At 47.0% G+C, this 15,624-nt stretch overlaps 1 long non-coding RNA gene across 1 annotated transcript; it reads right to left on the reverse strand.

Annotated features, from left to right (window-relative positions):
- Positions 1–761: 761 nt before the first annotated feature.
- On the reverse strand, positions 762–15,299 carry LOC115501065. The gene is made up of 3 exons (XR_003964714.2): positions 15,152–15,299; positions 14,670–14,766; positions 762–1,175 (listed from the first exon to the last, which is right to left on the reverse strand). It is a non-coding gene; the product is annotated as an uncharacterized LOC115501065 (long non-coding RNA).
- Positions 15,300–15,624: the final 325 nt, after the last annotated feature.

Below are 15,624 nucleotides of genomic sequence, written 5' to 3' on the forward strand. Positions count from 1 at the left end.
GAGCTAGATGGCGAGAAGGCCCACGAACGGGCCAAGGGGCAGGAAAAAGCCGGCTTGGGGTCAGCATATACCATGGCAAATCTAGAATCTGAGGGACAGTCAGCCAGGAAAGGTGTCAGGGCAATTCTGCTCCAACAGCCAGGGCTTGACATGACATGGCATTTGCAGCCGGCCAGCCAAGGCACAAGCGTTAAGAATTGTTAAAAGATGGGGCGCCTGGGTGGCGCAGTCGGTTAAGCGTCTGACTTCAGCCAGGTCACGATCTCGCGGTCTGTGAGTTCGAGCCCCGCGTCAGGCTCTGGGCTGATGGCTCGGAGCCTGGAGCCTGTTTCCGATTCTGTGTCTCCCTCTCTCTCTGCCCCTCCCCCGTTCATGCTCTGTCTCTCTCTGTCCCAAAAATAAATAAAAAACGTTGAAAAAAAAAAAAAGAATTGTTAAAAGGGAAGCGTCAAAAGGGAAGAAAGGTTTGGTTTTTGTCGTTTCATACAGGACCATTCCGTTTCCATCACGGTGGTCAATCAAAGCAGGTCTAAAGGAAGCAGAGAAGAGAAAGACAATGGTTTGTGGGAAAGGCAAAGAGCAAGGGAGAGGATTTAGCTAAAAAGCCAGCAATTGGGGCGCCTGCGTGTCTCAGTTGGTTGGGCGTCCGGCTTCGGCTCGGGTCATGATCTCGCGGTTCGTGGGTTCGAGCCCTGCCTCGGGCTCTGTGCTGACACCTCGGAGCCTGGAGGCTGCTTCGGATTCTGTGTCTCCCTCTCTCTCTGATGCTCCCCTACTCACACACTCTCTCTCTCTCTCAAAAATAAACATTAAAGAAAAATTGTTTTTAAAAAAGCCAGCAATCGAAGTAGAGGCAGATGTGAGATCACAGAAGGCAAGCAAAGACCATTTCCAGAAGGGCGTAGCAAGTTAAGAACTCAGAAACAGCCTCTCTGTCGGCAACCAGGAGGCGGTGGATAGTCTGGTGGCAGTGGCTTCAGAGGACCTGGAAAGCGAGAGTGGTCCAGTAGGACAAAGAGGATGCGGCGAAATACACAGGCTTCGTGCCCATGTCTCCGGGGAGCTCTCTCTGATGTTCTGTCTCCTGGAGAGAGCTGATAAGGTCTCCTGCCGGAGTGGAAGGTGGAGGAGGTGTGGCAAATGTGAGGAAGCTTTGGAAAAGTGGCCACGGAGACCTGAAAGAAAGCGGACCAGGGAAAAGGATTTCTGAGCCGGGACGCCGGTGGGCACGGTCATGGTGTTCTCTTCAGCAGCACTCTGCACGCTGGGTGTGAGGGTCACAGTTAGAGGTGCGCGGGCAGAGGCTCAGGAGAGGACACGACACTGGCTGAGATGACAGACCACAGACACTACGTTGGACAGGGAAGGAGGTGAGGACCCGGTAGAGCCCGATGAGGGAGGGACTAGAGTGTCTTATGGGTCCAAGAACAACAGAGAAATGAGCTAGAGGGACAGAAAGTTGTGGGCAATGCGGGGGGGCTTGAACCCAGTTATTTCAGAAGATGTAAGTCCTGAGCCACCTCCACCGGTGTGGAATGGACAGAAAGGCCTCTGGTCAGGGTGTCAGGGGCAGGACTGAGCCCGTGTGAGTCTGTAGTGAGTGAGGGGAAGGATGAGGGCAAGCAGATGCAGCCTGAGAGTGAAGTGCAGGGCTATACAGCCCATAGGAGCCTTGGACAGGGGCCTGTCACCTGACATGGGGGAACCTGGGATCAACTGCTGGTGTAAAGAAATAGATTCCTTTACGTATGTGGTTTCCAGACTTATCTGCCACGTTACCGAACTTTGTAACCAAATGTTTGGTCCATTCTCCTATCTTCTCTCTTTCCATATACTTTTAATTTTTTTTAAGCGTAGTTTTCTTTTTCATTGCAGAACATGTGTTCTTTACAGAAAATTCCAGGTAGGCAAGCATAAAGATGTCAAAACAAAAGCACTCTTATTCCTATCACTCAGCAGAAACCAGTGTGAACATCTTAACCACTTCCTCCTAGTACTTTCCTATCTGGCTGCGATTATACTACATGAATGACTTTATATTGCTTTATGCAACTAACGTTAGATCTTAAGTTGTTAAAAAGGAATCAGGATAGAAGAACAGTGGTTTTCTCTAGAAGGGGCACAGACTGGGAAGACGCTGGAAACTTCTATGGTGGTAGACATATATATTAAAAAAATTTTTTTAATGTTTGTTTTTGAGAGAGAGAGAGACAGAGCACGAGTGGGGGAGGGGCCGAGAGAGAGGGAGACACAGAATCGGAAGCAGGCTCCAGGCTCTGAGCTGTCAGCACAGAGCCTGATGTGGGGCTCGAACTCACAAACCATGAGATCATGACCTGAGCTGAAGTTGGACACTTAACCGACTGGTGCTGGTGCTTGACGTATTTTATATCTTTACCTGGCTGGTGTTCATACAAGACTACGCGTATGTAAAAACTCAAAATGTACACCTGAAAAAAAACCCAACCAAACAAAAAACAAAAAGAAATTAGATCATAAGCATTTGCTCGTGCCATTTTGTCAATGTGGAAAAAGCTTAACAATCACTAAATCTAGAAGAGTATACAGGTATCAGCAACGCAAGAAATGATGGGTGTTGGCAAGGGTCTGGAAAAAGGGGAACCCTCACGCGCTGTTGGTGGGTGCGCACACTGATTCAGCCACTCTGGAAAACAGTATGAAGGTTCCTCAGAAAGTGAAAAATAGAACTACCCTACCATCCAGCAATTGCACTGCTAGGTATTTACCCGAAGAATACAAAAATGCTAATTCAAATACCCCGAAGTTTAGAGCAGCATTGTCTACAATAGCCAAACTATGGAAGCAACCCAAGTGTCCATCGACTGATGAATGGGGAAAGAAGATGCGGTACAGGGGCGCCTGGGTGGCTCAGTCGGTTAAGCGTCCGACTTCAGCTCAGGTCACGATCTCGCGGTCCATGAGTTCGAGCCCCGGGTCAGGCTCTGTGCTGACAGCTCGGAGCCTGGAGCCCGTTTCAGATTCTGTGTCTCCTCTCTCTGACCCTTCCCTGTTCATGCTCTGTCTCTCTCTGTCTCAAAAATAAATAAACGTTAAAAAAAATTTAAAAAGAAGATGTGGTACATTGTAGATACAATGGAATATTACTCAGCCATAAAAAAGAAGGAAATCTTCCCACTGGCAATGAAATGGATGGGGCTAGAAAGCATTATGCTAAGCAAAATAAGTCAGAGAAAGACAAATACTGTATGGTTTCACTACTATGTGGAATTAAAAAACAAAAACAAATGAGCAAAGGGGAAAAAGAGAGGCAAACCGGGAAACACACGCTTAACTATAGAGAACACACTGGTGGTTCCCACAGGGGAGGGGGATGGGGGTGTGTGTGAAAGGGGTGATGGGGGTTAAGGAATGCAATTGTGACGAGCACAGGGTGATGTACGGAAGTGTTGAACGACCGTACCGCACACCTGAAGTTAATATCACGCTATCCTGGAATTTAAATTAAAACTTAAAAAATAAAAAAGAGTACACGGGGGTCCACAGCACTCTTTCAACTTTTCTGTTGGTTTCCTTCCCACCTCGACTCACCCGGTATCCTGAATTTTATGTCATTATTTCCTTGCTTTTTCTTTGCGATTAGTTCCCTTCCACCGAATTGGAAAAATTGGAAAATTTTCAAACCTACAGAAAAGTTGAAGGAGGGCTGTGGACACCTGCATACTCTCTTTGTTCGTTTAAGTTCAAAAGGTTGAGGTAACATAACATCAACCACGAAGAATATCACAATGAACACGTGTGTCCATCATCTGGTTTAGTAAATATAACAATAGTCATATTTTTTAAAGCCTTGTCTGACCTTCTTTTGAAATTATGAAATAGTTCTCAATAATAGGTAAAAATTTTAAAAACCTCCATAACATTTTAATGGTTTCTAAAAATTCACCCATAGAATTCATGATTTCTTTTGAAAAACATTTTTTAATGTTTTTGAGAGACAGAGACAGAATCTGAAGCAGGCTCCAGGCTCCGAGCTGTCAGCACAGAGCTCAATGTGGGGCTCAAACTCACGAACTGTGATGTCGTGACCTGAGCTGAAGTTGGACACTTAACCAACTGAGCCACCCAGGCACCCCTAAAATTCATGATTTCAAAGTGTACAGGTCAGAAGCTTTCAGTATAAGGTTTACAAAATTGCATGGTTGTCACCACTACCTAATTCCAGAACATTTTCATCATGTCCAAAAAGAAATCTCATACCCGCTGGCAGTCATTTCCCCATTTCTTCTCCCCTCAAATTCTGGTCAATCACTAACCTGTTTCCTATCTCTGTGAATTGATCTATTCTGGGCATTTCATGTAAGTAGAATCATACAATATGTGGCCTTCCGTATCTAGTTTCTTGCACTCAGCATGATGTCGGCTAAGTTCTTCCATGTTGTCGTGTTTATCCCTACCTCACTCCTTTTTATGGCTGAATAATATTCTACCGTATGGATATACTGCCCTCTGCTTATCCATTCATCGGCTGATGGGCATCTGGGTTGTTTCCACTTTGGGGTTATGATGAATAATGCTCCCATGAAGATTCACATACAAGTTGTGGTGGGGACACACATTTCAATTCTCCTGGGTGTACACCTAAGATTGAAATTGCTGGGTCGTACGGTAACTCTGTAGTTCATGTTTTGAGGATCGGTCGGCGATCTTCTTGCCCTCCAGGAAGCACCTGGCGATACTGGTCATGCTTCCTTCCAGAAGCTGTCTCCTTGTTCCACGATAACACTATCTGGTGCACCTACCACTCTAACAACTTCTGTTTCTTCCTTTGGCTTCTCTTCTCCCTTGCCCATTCTTCAAAGTACCCCCAAGTTCTGGCCTCTACTCTTCACTTGATGTGCTAACCATTCTTACTGTTTAAAGAGGTACCAACACCTACTAGAACTTTCTACCATGAACTTACCCCCCCCCCCAGCCTGATGGGGTCAACATACTACTCGCTAAGTACTTTCTCAATCAACATAGACCACCCTTCTTCCCTCTATCTGCTCCAAATTTTAGTGATCTTTTGGGGCCTACTTCAAATACAACTACACACGAAAGTTCTTCAGTGATCCCCCTCTCCCTACCAAGATCTTTCTTCTCTGAATTCTCAGATTTTATAGCCCATAGCAATTATCACGACCGCATATTGTTGATTAGTGTTTCTGATCTCAAAGGTCTCTCCTCCCTCCACCTCGCTGATCCTTTGGTCACTAAAAAATTTACAGGCTGCTTTAAAAGATGTACAGTGAAAAAATAAGCTTCCCAGTGTAACTACTACAGTTTCTCGTATATTCTTCCAGGAATATTCCCCAGATATTTACATATTTTTTTTTCTTTCATCAAAGCTATCATTATAAATATGTTCTTCTATACCTTTCCTTTCTTCTCGTTGTACCCCAATTAGTTTTTTTCTTAATTTTTTAATGTTTGTTTAGTTTTGAGAGAGAGAGAGAGAGAGAGAGAGAGAGAGAGAGAATGAAGAGGGGAGGGGCAGGGAGAGAGGGAGACATAGAATCTAAAGCAGGCTCCAGGCTCAGCTGTCAGCACACAGCCCGATGCGGGGCTCAAATTCACGGACCATGAGACCATGACCTGAGCCGAAGTCGGACGCTTAACTGACTGAGCCCCCCAGGCGCCTCTACCTCAGTTTTTAAACTAGAACTGCACTAATGTTTTCAAAAGTTTAATTTCCATTACATCCGCTGATTATACTTTGCTTATGTATTTTTCTCCTCAAAAACCTAGATTAATGAAGAATAATTTCTTTACAGAAATCATACTACTTTTTAAGCCATTTGGTTTCATTTGCTAAGGTGATCACGAGGCTACTTAAATTTGTTTACACAAACAATAAATATTTTCTCATTGTAAAAGTTCAGAATTCTTTAAAAAAAATTTTTTTTTCTTAAACATTTATTTATTATTGAGAGACAGAGAGACACAGAGCATGAGCAGGGGAGGGTCAGAGAGAGGGGGAGACACAGAATCTGAAGTAGGCTCCAGGCTCTGAGCTGTCAGCACAGAGCCCAATGCAGGGCTCGAACTCACGAACTGTGAGATCATGACCTCAGCCGAAGTCAGTCACTTAACCAACTGAGCCACCCAGGTGCCCCTAAAAATTCAGAATTCTAAATAGAGGTAATTATTCCCCTTGACTACTCTTTCCTAAAAGTGGCCACTATTCCCTATTTGATACGTCCAGAATTTAAAAAAAAATTTTTTTTTAACATTTATTTTTGAAAGACAGAGCGCAAGCAGGGGAGGGGCAGAGAGAGAGGGAGACACCGAATCTGAAGTGGGCTCCAGACTCTGAGCTGTCAGCACAGAGCCCGACGCGGAGCTCGAACCCACAAACAGTGAGATCATGACCTGAGCCGAAGTCAGATGCTCAACTGAATGAGCCACCCAGGTGCCCCTGTCCAGAATTTTTTTTTTTTAATTTTTTTTTTCAACGTTTATTTATTTTTGGGACAGAGAGAGACAGAGCATGAACAGGGGAGGGGCAGAGAGAGAGGGAGACACAGAATCGGAAACAGGCTCCAGGCTCTGAGCCATCAGCCCAGAGCCTGACGCGGGGCTCGAACTCACAGACCGCGAGATCGTGACCTGGCTGAAGTCGGACGCTTAACCGACTGCGCCACCCAGGCGCCCCGCTGTCCAGAATTTTTAAAGGCATTTATAGATAGGTTAGATAGATAGATGACAGATAGATAGAAACGTATCTGTAGAAACATACAGCATTTTGTTTCTTTGAACATAAACTAAATGATATGATAATGTATATATAGTTCTGCAGCTTGCTTTTTGCCATTCAGTAGTAAAGAATCTTACCATATAGATGTAAATCGTTTTCTTAATTTTTTTTAATTTTTTTACATTTATTTATTTTTGATAGAGCACAAGTGGGGGAGGGGCAGAGAGAGAAGGAGACAGAATCCGAAGCAGGCTGTCAGCACAGAGTCCGACGCGGGGCTTGAACTCACAAACTGCGAGATCATGATCTGAGCCGAAGTCGGACGCTTAACCGACTGAGCCACCCGGACGCCCCGTTTTCTTAATTTCTTAATTGCCGTTTTCTCATATTTCTTAATTGACTTAGCTGGTCCTCACTGTTGGAGATCTGGGGCATCTCCAATGTTTTGCTATTCTAAGCAACGCTGTAATGAATATGTCTGCATGTTTGACCTTATATACACCCAAGTGCGAGGACTGTTTCTCAGGGTAAGATGGTAGAAGGTGGAATTCTGTGTCAGACAACATGTAACTTTGCAAGTGTCCTAGAGGGGCAGGGCTGGCTCAGTCGGGAGTCAGCGTCATGAGTTTGAGCCCCGAGTTGGACAGACACATTATGAAGGAGGAGGAAGAGGAGGAGGAGGAGGAGGAGGAGGAGGAGGAGGAGGAGAATGAGGAGGAGGAGGGGGAGGGGGAGGAGGTGGGGGAAAGTAGCGGCGGCAGCAGCACAAAAGTGTACTAGACACAACTGAATGGACTATTGCCAGTTCTGGTACAGTTGTAACAGGTAGTAAGTCATATACGTGGCCATCACTTTCACGTATTAGCTCCTTTAAAACCCAAGGGCATCTCATTGGCCTTGACATCGTCTCATCTCATATATAGTAGAAAGAACACCAGACTAGAAATTGGAAGATAGGCTCAAGTCCTGGTTCCGTCCCTACCAACCAACTTGATCCTAGGCACTCCTTTCAACATCTGGGCCCCCGTTTCTGCACCTACAAAATTAGATGGAAGCGATGTTTCCTAAAATATGGTACCTACACCATCGGTAGCGGGCAAGATGCTGTTATTTTCACTGATTTTTGTTTCAATAATGACTTGTATTTTAAACTAAGTTAGGAAGTGATTACCCCATCGAATCAAGGATTTTATAGATATTATTTCTCAGTAATATGAAATTTACTTTATTTTTTTTAACGTTTATTTATTTTTGAGACAGAGAGACAGAGCATGAACAGGGAGGGGCAGAGAGAGAGGGAGACACAGAATCTGAAACAGGCTCCAGGCTCTGAGCGGTCAGCACAGAGCCCGACGCGGGGCTCGAACTCACGGACCGTGAGATCGTGACCTGAGCCGAAGTCGGGCGCTTAACCGACCGAACCACCCAGGCACCCCTGAAATTTACTTTTTAAAGGGTATTTGTTTGGGGCGCCTGGCTGGCTCGGTTGGAAAAGCACATGACTTGTGATCTCGGGGTTGTGAGTTGGGAGCCCCACGTTGGGTACAGAGATTACTAAAAAAATAATAATAAATAATAGAAAAAATTTAAAGGACATCTGTTTAACTTAAAAGTGAACTGGCTTGAAGGAAAATAGCCCTCATCTAACAGTGTAGGTGGTCGGCAAGTAGGGCACATCATGAATAGGATACATTAAGAACTGAAGTTTCTTTCTTTGCCAAATCAAGAGGTTAGATTAAAGCTGTAGGTCCCGGGGGCGCCTGGGTGGCTCAGTCGGCTGAGCATCAACTTCGGCTCAGGTCACCGTCTCGTGGTTTGTGGGTTTGAGCCCCACATCGGGCTCTGCACTGACAGCTCGGGGCCTGGAGCCTGCTTTGGATTCTGTGTCTCCTTCTCTCTCCGCCCCTCCCCAACTTGCGCGTGCGTTCTCTCTCCAAAAATAAATAAATGTTAAAAAAAAATTTTTAAGCTACAGATCCCAGACTTTTGGATTTCAATAACCAGAAAAAATGTAAAAAGAAAACAAAAAAGTTAGTGATCAACATGGAGTTGGGGACTTTTTATTGTCCTAAACACATCAATGACAACAACAAATATATGCCCATCACCATTATTTAAGACAGATATTTAAAATGTTTTGGATTATAAAACAAGTACATGTTGAAAAATTCTCCAGTTGTACAGAAGTATGAAAAGTCATTCCCTTTCTCTGCCTTCATAAAGTCTATTATGGACCTCCTTCCATTAGAAAGGACATTTTTAACAGATTTATAATTAAATACATAAGCATGCATATACGTAACATGTTAATACATATGTTAGTATATGTATTAATAGTATATTATATAGTATATTATATATATAAAATGTATATAAAATTATATATATATGTATATATATGTGTGTGTATATATATATATACACACACACACATATATATATGTGAAATGTATTATCTCAGGGCACCTGGGTGGTTCAGTCAATTGAATGTCCGACTCTCAGTTTCAGCTCAGGTCGTGATCTCACAGTTTGCGGGATCCAGCCCCGTATTGGGCTCCCTGCTGATGGTGTGGCGCCTACTTGGGATTCTCTCCCCGCCTCCCTCTCTGTCCCTCCCCCAGTCGTGCTCTGTCTCTCTCAAAATAAATAAATAAACTTTAAAAAAATGTATAATCTCAAAACAAAGGACAGATCTTCTCCGCAAAGGGCAGGTGGCAACCTTAGCCATTTGGAAGCCACTGGTTTAGATGATCTTCTCTCTAAAATTCCATGACTAAGTCTAGGATATCCTCAGTACTTCCACGACTTCCATTATTATCACCAATCTATATATTTCAAAAGACAATTAGGACCCTCTTTAACACTTCCTTGAGTGGGAAATCACAGATGGCAAAGCGCTTTTTCAGTCCTTTGACCTGCCTGTTCCACGAGCGCACGTCTGTGCTCTACCAATCACTGTCACTGGTTCCCTACGTCAGAGTTGTAACCTGGGGTCCACAGATCTCAGGGTGTTCGTAACACTGTGAAAACATATGTGGTATTTTGCATACACCAGCTGATCCTGGAGCATGAAGGTCAGGGGCGCTGACCCTTCGTGCTGTAGGACATCCGCGTACGACTTTTGCCTCCCCGTAACGTAACTACCAATAGCCTACGGTTGACCAGAAGCCTTGCTGCTACCATTAACGGCTGATTAGCCATGTTTTGTCTGTGTGTTATATACTGTGTTCTTACTATAAGGCGGTGAGAAAATAAAATGGTATTAAGAAAATCATAAGGAAAATACGTTTACAGTCGCGTACTGCCTTGATCGGTACCGTAAGTTTACGTCGCCTGTTTACAAGATGAATCATCTGTCAGTCCCTGCATCAATGCACGGGACTAATACTGGGCGTCAAAAATGAAAACGTGACATATGGTCTCTAAGTGTTTTTGTGCATAAGTTTGAACTTTTAAAAATAGATTTGTGTAATATTTTAAGGTAGGAGATGATAAAATACACTAGTAGCTACGTGTATTTTGTGCATTCATCTAATGCCCTTTTCTTAATTTTGTCGATGTTTCTAGGCCATGCAGTGCATCCCCAAGTTTTCTCAAATGATCCCACATCTCCAAAATATCTTCGATATACTTATTGAAAAAATCCAGGGGCGCCTGGGTGGCTCAGTCAGTTAAGCGTCCGACTTCCGCTCAGGTCATGATCTCACAGTTTGTGGGTTTAAGCCCGCATCCGGCTCTGTGCTCACAGCGCAGACCCTGGAGCCTGCTTCGGAGTCTCTGTCTCCCTCTTTCTGACCCTCCCCCACTCGCCCTCTGTCTGTCTGTCTCTCTCTCTCAAAAATAAATATTAAAAAAATAATTAAAAAAATGTACATATAAGTGGATCCGCACAGTTCAAACCCACGTTGCTCAAGGGTCAGCTGTATACTGTTTTTCTGGGGGAAGGGCTGATAACTTTCTATGAACCAAAAAAAGAAAAACAGAAAACAAAAAACAAAACTAGAAACACTTGCATTGGGTAAGTTTCTTGCTTTGGCTTTAAAGAAATAATCTTCTTATGGCTTAGGAGTCCCTTACAATTTTCTTCTAGTTCTTTCTCGGGGAGGGGGCCCTCCAATTCTGGTTTGCATTGGACAGGCCGCGTGCCTAAGGTCCTTTTTCTCACCTCAATGGTCTTCTCATTAAAAACAGGGACCCTTCTCCTCTGCCAATTAGTTAGTCATATGGCACCTTAACTTTGTATTTGGTTTTTATTTTTTGAAGCACAGAAAGATAGAAAAAGGCAGGGAAGTGGTGTCCACTTGGAAAGCGACTAGCAGCCCAGAGACAGTGAGACATACAGGCACAGAGCCTACAGACAGACAGAACAGACAGGTACGGACGGACAGAACAGACAGATAAGAGAAAGAGAGGAGCCTGAAAACGCAGGAGAGACACGAGAGTGGTGTAGACAGACGATGGCAGACAGACAGGCTGGCAAGGACAGAAAGGAGAAGGAGTGACAGAGAGGCGGGAGAGAGCACCAGGCAGGCCGGCAGGCGTGGAAAGAGAGGGAGAAGGCCGAGCAAGAAAGGAAGAAAACAATAAGGATGGCGGGAGAACGACGTGGGAAACGGCGTTCCATGCCACACCGGGCTCTGTGGCTGAGAAAGTGCGGTCACATACATTACTGCAGGCAGACAGGGAGAACCCAGCAGACAGATGGGGTGATGGAGGGACGCAGGCCAATCAGACAGAAGAGAGGGAAGGTGGCCAATCAGAAGGAGGCTAGAAGGCAGCCCAAGACAGACACTTAGGAGGAAAGACAGAACCGAGAAAAGAGAGGTGAGAGATGGAGGGAGGGGAAGAGGGGAGAGACGTGGACACGGAGGCCGAAAGAGTTAAAATCAGGAGTCCAGGCAGTGAAAAAGCAGACAGGGAAGAATAGCGCATTCTCAGTAAAAGTTTCACCACGGTCTTTCCGAAGGGGCCTGGATGGAGCCTGTGCCTTTGTTTCCCCCCACCTCCCCCCACCCCTTCCCAGGAGTTAGCGTCACCATCTCGGAGGTGGCGGGGGAGAGGACCCAAGGAAGGAAGAAGAGGGAGAAAAGTTTTCGTGAGAAGCAATTTCTTAGACTAGAGGAAGACAGACCCCTTGGACGGGCCGAAGTCAACAGCCTGAGGGTGCTGCTGGGCCTAGAAGGATCTAGAGTCACATGCCTGTAAAGACTTGGGGGGAAGGCAGAGCAGGCCCCCATGCACAGGAGCCTGTGCTGACTAACCGGACCTGTGCGTGCACCTGTGGGCGCTTCCCCGTTTTTTTCTCGCTTAATCCATGGTCGGTGATGAAGGGCCGGGGAGCTGTGCCCTCTCCCAGATAGCCCGGCGTGCAGACGAGGGCCCTTGGGGGGAGCGGCCCCTTCCAGAGCGCGCCGCACTGGCAGGAAAAGCGTGCTTCTAGCGACCGATCAAAAAGACAGGTGCCCGAGAGCAGACTCAAAATGATAAGGAACAAGAGGTGGCAAGCCAGGGGAGGCAGGAAGGCCTATGGACAGACTGACAGAGAAAGAAGCGTCCAGCAGAACTGGGAGAGGAGGAGGAAGGAGCGCGGCCCAAAGCGAGGAGACTTGCAGACGTGCAGCCCCTTCTCTGGAACAACGTCCAAGAAATGAAGAGTAGTGAAGCCGGCCTCAGGGAGAGGAGCAGGGCCCGGGGGAGAGGGACAGGAGGGAGGCTTCCTCTCCACAGGGTACTTGTAGCCCTCGAAAAATTCTGTACGTGTGTGTGCGTGCACGTGTGTACCATCTACTCAAAAGTGGGGGCGCCCAGGTGGCTCAGGTGGTTAAGTCTCCGACTCCCGATTTCAGCTCCGGTCATGATCTCCCCGTTCGTGGGTTCGAGCCCCGCGTCGGGCTCTGCGCTGACAGCGTGGAGCCTGCTTGGGATTCTCTCCCTCCCTCTGTCTCTGCTCCTCCCCTGCTCGCTTAACTCTCTCAAAAGAAATAAATACACCTTAAAAATCAATAAAAATTTAAAAAGCTGAGTGATGAGAGAAGACGAGAAAAGCGAAAGTGAGCGGAGATGTGGACAGCCAAGAGGCCGGCAGGCAGACAGCCGGGCCAAAAGGCAGGCAGACGCTCTGAGGGACCAGAAATACAAGAAGGGAAAGGGATGGCCGGCAGGAGGGCGAGAAGCGAGAAAAGGTAGGGTTGGAGGGGGTGGGGTACGGCCAGAAGGCAGGTAAGGCTTTGGGGCCTGGGGGTCACTGACAGGTGCGGGCAAGAGCGACCAGCGCCACTGACGGGACGCTGATACTGCTGGTATTGAGGAAGCCAAGGGGGAGGAAGCCGACGCGCAGTCAGACTGAAAAGATACAAGCATTAACCAGTGGGATGGCAGCAGGCGAGCGGGGTAGACAGGCGAGCAGACAGACATAAAGGGCGGCAAGGAAAAATCATGAACTTAACAGGCATAAATAAGACGGGAACAAGTAGGAGATAAGAGGCAAACCGAGATAGGGAGCCACGGCAGGGCCTGGAAGGTAGACAAACCAAGAGACGAGGGCTAAAAAAGTGACAGAGACAGGCAGGCGGGGAGACAGATGGCTAGAGAGAGAGAGAGAGAGAGAGAGAGAGAGAGGGGTGGGCAAACAGCCAGAGAAGCAGACAGACAACCAGAGAGAGGAAGAGGCTGCCAGGCAGTCGGGGAGGAGCAGACAGGCGGGCAGGCAGACACCAGAACAGGACCAAGCAGGTAGAGGGGCAGGCGGAAGCAAGGAGAGCAGAGGGGAAACGGAGAGGTCGGCAGGAGAGGAAAGAGAACAGGGGAGGCGGGCGGGCAGAGGGGACACGGACAAGAGGGAGAATGGAGTGAACGAACAGATCTGTCTGCAAAGCACACGAGAGGGTGACGGACGTGTGGCCGGAGATCCACACCTGCAGCTCACGGGCACAGGAGGGCAGGCGGAGGCGCTCGGTGCAGGGGGAGAGGGCACCGAGGCTGGGGGACTGTGGCGCACATGATGTGCAGGGCTGTCCACATACACGTGGGGACACTCTTCACACGCACACATGCGCGCGCGCACACACACACACACACACACGGACCAGAAAGAGGAGGGAGGCAGGCACACGCGGGGAAGAGAGAAGTAAACAGAAACAAGACAGGGCTGGAAAGTCACTTCGAGGTAGAACAGCCTGAGCGGCCAAAGGGACGAGAGAATCAGTCTTGGAGAGAAAACACAGACACACACAGAGAGGCCCACACACAGAAAGAGGGGGACACCCACACGGGCTCGCACAAAGACACCGAGGGAAGGGATGGAACAAAATGGAACAGAAGAGGGACAGCAGTCAGACCCGGGCGCAGGGATGATACAAGAGCGGAGACGAGAGGATTCCAAAGGCCGGGTTCAGAGAAGGCTGGAAATCAATGCTCAGTCTAGTGCGTTAGTGTGTGTGTCCGGGGAGGGGGGTGTATGTCAGTAAAGAATGTTTCAGCCTCCCAAGCAAAAACTGGCAGGGTATTCCCTGTCCTGAATCCTGTCCCCCTTGCCGCCTACCTACCCCTCCCTCGTAAGGTGCTCCTGAACACTGTGGGGGGGGGGGGGCTGCTGGGTGGCTCCAGGGGGAGAGAAATAACCCAGGAGAGAAACTATCCCTCCGTGCCAGGGGCATGGGGTGGGCCTCAAGGAAGGGGCAGAGTGCGATAGAAAGAACCGGGAGGGAGGTGGAGTTCGGAAAGGTGACCAGAAGAAACAAACAAAAAAAGGGTAGAACGGAACCACTGTGCCTCCTTCCGCTAGCACTGCTCAACGGGCAAGTCCCAGGACTTCTGTGATCCAGTCTCTGGATGAGGCAGCTACTTTGGGGGACTCCTTTTCAGGCTCCCACCTGATCCCCCGAAGCCACTGGGGTACAGTGGGAAATCCTGGGCCAACCGAGTCAGAGGGAGACGTGAGGGTAACCCCTACCTCTTTCTCTTGCTCAGTCCCAGTACTTTTCTGTGGCAGGGTACCCGAGTTCCTTCCACTTTACCAGTGTCGGAGATCACGGAGGAAGGGAGGTACACTGCAACGCGAGAAAAAGAGAAAACAATTTCACAATTCTCAGACTTGACTCTTTCCCCCCTTATTCTAAAAATCTGTTCTACCAACCCCTAAATTAATTTCCCAAGTCAGATGAATTTTAAGAGTCCAGCAGTTGGGGGAGGGGGAGGGGGAGGTAAAGCAGCAAAGAGTGAAGATAAAATTTACAACAATTATAAATCACCGAAAAGGCTGGGCAAAGGGGAGAATCAAACATGGACTCCTTTGAAAAAAAAAAAAAAAAAAAAACTCAATCATCGGATCTATTCATATCTCTCCCCCCCCCCAAGTCACTGGGATTTCTATCACTTTTTTTAAAAGAAAGGGGGAAAAAATCCAGTACCGCTCCTCACTTGAAAGATACGTACACAATTAAATGCGTTTTGACTTCAGTGAGGTATGGAGAAACACAGTTATATATAAACATATATTTCATCTTTTCCTTTTCAATGCCTGAAGGGGAAAAAAAAAAAAAAAAAACCCTTCACATCAAACCACTCCCTTCTGAAGTATTCAGAAAAAAAAAAAAAAGCTTTTCTTTAAGAGAAGGGAGGTGGGGAGGAAGAGACTAGTAAAGAAAAGAAAAATATTTAAATCTAGTTGGACTAGTATCTAACTAGTTAACCTTTAACAATTTATGCTGATGTCAGACTGAGCATGAGTACTGATTAATGCCCCCCCTCAAATATTTTTTATAGGGGGGGAGTTAGAAAGAGCAGCCATTTTTGTTTTATGCAGAAATCCTTCATGCCCCCCCCCAACGCGCGCGCGCGCGCGCACACACACACACACACACGCGCGCGCGCGCACACACACACACTCTCACACACACAGTACACAA

This window comes from Lynx canadensis, chromosome E1 (assembly GCF_007474595.2).
Source record: "Lynx canadensis isolate LIC74 chromosome E1, mLynCan4.pri.v2, whole genome shotgun sequence".
NCBI classification, from domain to species: Eukaryota; Metazoa; Chordata; class Mammalia; order Carnivora; family Felidae; genus Lynx; species Lynx canadensis.